This window comes from Mus caroli, unplaced genomic scaffold, assembly GCF_978045245.1.
Source record: "Mus caroli unplaced genomic scaffold, Mus_caroli_1 scaffold_11, whole genome shotgun sequence".
Taxonomy (NCBI): domain Eukaryota; kingdom Metazoa; phylum Chordata; class Mammalia; order Rodentia; family Muridae; genus Mus; species Mus caroli.
The window spans coordinates 103,054,471-103,060,470 of NW_028227266.1; the positions used below are offsets into that span (position 1 = coordinate 103,054,471).

Here is a 6,000-nt window from a genome sequence, read left to right on the forward strand (position 1 = left end):
CTAGAATAGTGGCTCTCAACCTCCCTAATGCTGCGCCCCTTTAAAACTGTTCACGATGTACTGACCTCCACAGCCATAAAATTATTGCTTTGCTACTCCGTAACTCTAACTTTGCTACTGTTATGAATGGTAACATAGTACCTGTGTTTTCTGATGGCCTTCGGTGGCCCCTGTGAATGGGTCATTCAACTCCCAAAAGGGTTAAGAGCCACAGGTTGAGAACCACTGGTCTAGAAGACTGGACTGAGTTCAGTTTCATGTACTCGTATCGAGGAATTCACAGCTGGCCGAAACTCCAAATCCAGGGGATCCAATACTCTCTTCTGGCCTCCAGTCAACTGCACCCACACAGTCACAGACACACACAAAGTGGAAAGCCTGTCCTCAATGTCCAAGTGCTCGTTTGCATAGGGGAAAGCCTAGTCATAATAAACTAGCCCCACAGCCTAATCCATCTAAATGTAAAAAACAAAATATCCCACCACTAGAGCTGCTACAAACGGAGAGATTATACTTACCTTTTCAGTTTGGAAAACAATGCTAACAATTATTCCACTTGTGGTATTTAAGTCACCAAGATGACAAATTTGTGCCCTTCCATGTTTCTGTCACAAACTGATTCTATACAAAGGTGCATATTTCTGACAATTTTATTGCTTACTGTGGTGTGGTCATACTTATTTGCATACTGAAATGCATAGTCAGTTTTACCACAATGCCATTTTGATAATTTATTCTTAACTTATTTCAACATGGCTGGCACACTGGGCTGGGGCTATAGTTTGGAAGTAGAGTGTCTGCCCAGAATATACTCAATACTTGGAAGAGTAGGATTCCAACTTCACATTTACTGATGTGCTATTTCATAAATCACTGGGAAACATAGATGAATGTAGATAAGTACTCAGCTCAACAGCTATGTAGAAATTCTCAAAGCAGGTACAAGCACAAATCAAAGAGCTTCAATCCATGCGTATACCACACAACTTCACAACACATTACATTTCCTTTCAAAAACTTCACAGAAACTCAATACACTGTGACTCCCTCCCATGCTCATGTCCACAAGCAACTAACAAAATGCCAGAGTACTGATCCACGCAAACAGTGCTGCTTCCAAGTGCCCACTGTTACTATAAAGCTCACAGTTCTGTGGCCCTAACCTATTTTTCATAAAAGTCCTGTTTTTATTCAATTTTACATAGCAAAGCGATTTTAGGGAAAGCACATGAAATGCCTTTATATACCACCAGAGAGGAGTGTTTATTTTCTTAACATACAGCATGTTTGCATTTTTAAAATTTTTTTGCTAAATCTGTCTTGTAGAGAGAATATCTCATGTACTGTATTGATGTATCACCTGTCAATTAAAAAGTCCATGCCCTGCGAAACAAAGGTGGGACATTTGGGAGAGAGAGAAAGGATTCTGGGACAGAGCCAGGCAGGAGATCCGCCCAGGAAGATGTGACAAGACTGATGCATGATACCTGAGCACAGGTAAGCAGACACATGGCAGAATGTAGGCTGGAATAAATGGGATATTTTAAGTTGTATCTGTCAGAGAGGAGCCTAGCTATATGGCCAAGGTATCTGTAAATATACTCTGAGTCTGAGTCTTATTTTGGGGAGCATGGGGCTGGGAGGAAGAACCAGGGCCTAACTTCAACACTGGATTTTTCCCTTTATGAATATTTTTGATATCCTATCTAAATACTAACGTTCCAACATTTGTTTTCTTGTCTTCTAAAAATGTTTTAGTTTTATATTTTACAACTCAGTCTATTTTTGTGGCGAACTTGCCTGTAATAATCAATACAATGTGCCATAAAGTCAGTTCTGGTTACATTACATTAATTACATTACATTAATAGTAATGTAGTTATCTTTTGGTTTTATGGTGTATCCCTTTTATTTTTAATCTCTCTTTCAGAGAGGGGTTCTTGCACACTATCTCTGTGTATATATCTTACAGATATATAAGAAGAGGAAGCTGGAGCCTCTCTAGCTGGTTACAGGTGAGTCCTGAGAACCAAACTCAACAAAAACAGCAACAAGTTCTGTTATCCACTGAGCCACCTCTCCACCTGTATTTCCAAGACTTAGAATGGTTTTCATCTGTGTTTTAGGGAAACAGAATGAGTAGTCTCGATTGACATTACATACAGGTCTGTGGGTTTTTCCTCGAGGTGACACAACAGGTAAGCTCAAAAGCACTCGGCATCTCTCTGCTGTGTTCTTGTTTCCAGCACTTCAGTTCGATTCCTTCAGTGCCTATGTTTTTGAAATTACGCATGGAATCCAGCATTTGAGTATTGCCTATTGGATAACAAATCATCTACCTCCATCAACCTGAGTGTAGCTATGATAATGGCTCTCTTAGGAATTGCTTTTCTCCTTTTAGCTTTCCATCTGTGTCTTATCTCAGGGAAGCTGGACATGTATAGAGTAGTGGAACAAAGGTGAGTAATTTCCTGACCAGATGAGCATATCCCTTTTCTTTGTGAGGCCAAGTGTAGAGGATACAGTAACTTTGTTAGGAGTTGAGCTCAGCTATGTTCTTGCAACAGTTAACAGCAGGGCACCACTGGCTTCATTCTTTTTGCAAAATACTGTGTATCTGTGAGAAAGGTGATTTAAGTAGAGAAATGTCCCTCTGACCCTTGTGTTGTGCTCCTGTGACCTTGTGCTTTTGAGGGTGCAGTCTCTGTTCTGAAAATTATACTCTTACCTTGTTCATATTCCACTAAGCTCAATATAATTTATTATCAATAGTGCTGGTAATATGGCCCACACATATACATTAAACTTTGTTATCCAAGGAGAGAATGAGAGCAATTTCTCAACCTTCTTAAAAGCTCTGCTGCTGTTCCCCTCCACTGGGTCTGAATGACAGACTTTCAGCAAGACTTTTTCCTAGGAGTGTACCCAGTGCAGTTTGTGTGTAAACAGCTTCTAAGCTGGCACACTCACTTTCATCCATTTTTCAGCTATTCTAGCTGAACTCTTAACCAATGTCCAAAAGCCCTCCTCTCGTTTTCACCCCTCCCTCTCCAGCTCCTCCTTCAGGTCTGAGCTGAGCTAGTGGTTCTCTAAGTCCTCAGCCCTCTAAGCTGTCTCTAAGTGATCACCTTGGTTCGTCTAGTTTTTGTTTGTTTGGTTGGTTGGTTTTGTTTCACACACCTCCCCTCCTCCATGCTGTAAAGCTTAGAGCAAAGCTTTGCGTCTTAGAATCAAAGCTAAATGGTACAAATGACTTCAGGATAGCAAAGAGCATGTTAGCAATTATCTTATATAAAAAGGCTGAGGAGGTTTTACAAGACCTCCCGATGAGCCTAACAACCCGAGCTCAATCCTCCTGTCCCACACTGATGGAGACACCATTACAGCTCACTACCTGAGTTCAATCCTCAGGTTCCACACCATGAAGAAACACACTGCACTTCTGCAAGTTGTCCTCTGACCTTCACACATGCTACATGGTACATGGACTCAAACACACAGAATAAATACAAACAACATTCTAAGTGCAAAAAAATGATCCTAATATGTGAAGACTAAAACAAACATAATGAACTAAAACCTGCACTTTAACTCCCACCAGATATTAAACCAAAGCCTTAGCAACAAGCAAAACTGGGCTGCCATGTAGCTGCATAATTCTGTTTATACTTTCCTCAGAGAAGCAGGAGAGAAGTCTGAAAGGGACATCGCAAACTCATCCGAGTAATTACAAGTGCTGGGGGAATAGGGCCAATGTGGTTATAACATGCTCTTTTGATTTCAACTCTACTTTAGTATCTATCCGGAACTAGGTTCCACTATTAACCTCTAAGTTTAAGAAAAACAGGTTAGTACCATCTACCTGGGTAACCAAATAACTCATGCTCTCCACCAGTGTGCAACTTTATTACTGTGCACATTCACGCTTTAGAACTTGGTTTGTTTGCAGTCACGCTTGCTAGTATGATTTACACTACTACTGACGCATTAGAAAAGAATATCCATAGTTTCTCGGGGGAATACGAATGCTGGTATTGATTGGCCCAGGACTCAAGCTAGCTTTAAGGTCTTTACATCCCTGTTTCTTAACTCTGGCTCCTCTTTTTCTCCTTTAATTTGTTGTACTTCCTGTTTCCAAACAAATGTGAACTCAGTGTTTTCTCAACTAGGACTGGCGGTCCGGTCCCCGAACGTAATGTGGTATTAACAGCCAGAGCCACCATTTGCGATATTGCAACTTAAACATTGGTTTATACTATAAATGAAAATTAAAGGGGCTTTTATGCTGTAAGCTAAATTAAGTTAAACAATGAGGCACTAGAAACAAAAAAACTAAACTATAGAATAAAAGGGAAAAGCAGATCGTGGAAGTAAAATATCACTACTTTGGGAGTTCATCTCTGTGTTAGGGGGCGATTTTTATTTACATCATCCTTCCACCAAGTGATTAGTGAAACGGTTTCAAGGTAAGAATGGCTAATTTAGCATCTTACAATAGGGTTTTTTTTGGGGGGGGGCACGCAGGTGTACTCTCAACACCCACTTCATTGGGCGTCCAAAGTGCTGCTTCACCTACACCAAAAGCCTAGTTCAGAGGTGAAATCACAGCCCAGCACGGGCAACAGTGAACAGGCCAGGCTACTTTGCATGAAGGAAAAGCCTTGGGGGGGGGGGGGGAAACTTGGTGTTTGATAAAGGACTTGAGGAAGAGAAGAGCAGCTGCCCCTCCTTTCCCATCAAATCGAAACAAAACTGAGACGAGGAAAAAAGAAAAAAAAAAAAATCGAGTCTACGCGGGACCCCAGAGGAAGGAAGCAGGACCGCTAACCTAAGAAAACCGGAGGCGCCGGCATCCAGGAGGGAATCCCGAGGGCGGAGCCCACAGGGGAAGGAGGTGTGGAGTCGAGTCGGGGAGAGTTGCCGAGAAGTGGGGGACAGGGATAGTGATGGGAGAAAAGACGGCCAGGCAGAGAGAGGGGTGGGGCTGCCGGGCAGTGCCCCGGGCAAATGTCACTCAGAGCCGGGGGAGGGGAGGGTCCGAGCGCAGGGATCCCCGGGCGGAGGATCGCGGCTTCAGCAGCTTCGAGCCACACACAGCAGCTTAACGCGGCCCGCCCTGGGGTCCCTGCCCGGAGCCCCCGGGTCGCGAAGGTGGGAAGCGGCATCGCAGAAACCCAGAGCCGGAGGCGGCTTTACCTTCGCAGGAGGCTGGAGGCGCTCCAGCCCGAGCTCCGCCCGCCGCCGGCTCCACGTCTTGAGTGGGATGGAGGCGCCGCCGGCCCCGTCCCCTCTCGCTTTCCTTTTCCCCGCCGGGGCCTGTCGCCGCGGGTTCCTGCGCCGCGGCCCCCACCCCCTCCGCTCCTCCCTCTGCCTCTCAGAGGCTCGCCCTGGACGCCGCCATCTTCCACCAGGCTTGCGAGCGCTGAGCCCTAACGCGCGTGCGTGGCCGCCGCCCCGGCCGTCACGAGACCCTGTCAGCTGACCTCGGCGCTTCCGCCTCGCGCCCCGCCCTCGGGAGCACTGTGCTCCCTCCCTCCGAGGCCCATTCGCCGGCTTCCGGGAAGCGCCGCGTGCGCGCCGCCCGCCGTTCCGCCTTTCGGGAAGAGCGCGTGCGCTTAGCGAAAGAGAGCCTTGGCCCAAGCAGAAGGCGAGGCGCCACGCCCCCTGGAGCGGTCCGAGAGGCCACGCCCCCTGAATCCCTGGAGACACGCCTCTCAGCCAGGAGCTGGCGTTGGCTACTGTAACTGCAAAGGAGCAGCTCTGTTACCTAGCCCTAGTCTTCAGTGTCCTGGCGCATCTATGAAGCCCTCGAAAGCCTCAGTGCGCATCTCTGGTTTAGCTGCATCGTGGGCATAACTTTTACTCGCTACTGACACACCCTGAACGCGGATTTAAGTTTTGAGTGTTCAGGGAGATAATGGAGACCGAAGTCTCAGAGGTCAAAGGTCTTTGCGGGTGAAGTGTTGGGACAGTTAACACTGCTGCCTTCCTGGTCCTCTG

The 6,000-nt window shown here is 46.1% G+C and overlaps 1 protein-coding gene across 2 annotated transcripts in view; it reads right to left on the bottom strand.

Moving 5' to 3' along the window:
* The window catches only part of Dnajc13 (DnaJ heat shock protein family (Hsp40) member C13), a 106,230-nt gene extending 100,822 nt beyond the window's left edge, over positions 1 to 5,408 (bottom strand). The window contains exon 1 of one of the 2 annotated variants that reach the window (XM_085827963.1): positions 5,197 to 5,408. The gene's annotated coding sequence lies outside the window, so the exon portion shown is untranslated. Of the gene's footprint in view, positions 1 to 4,828; positions 4,848 to 5,196 lie in introns of those variants that run through there. The other variant, XM_085827964.1, reaches the window with a different exon arrangement.
* Between the last annotated feature and the right edge of the window lie 592 nt (positions 5,409 to 6,000).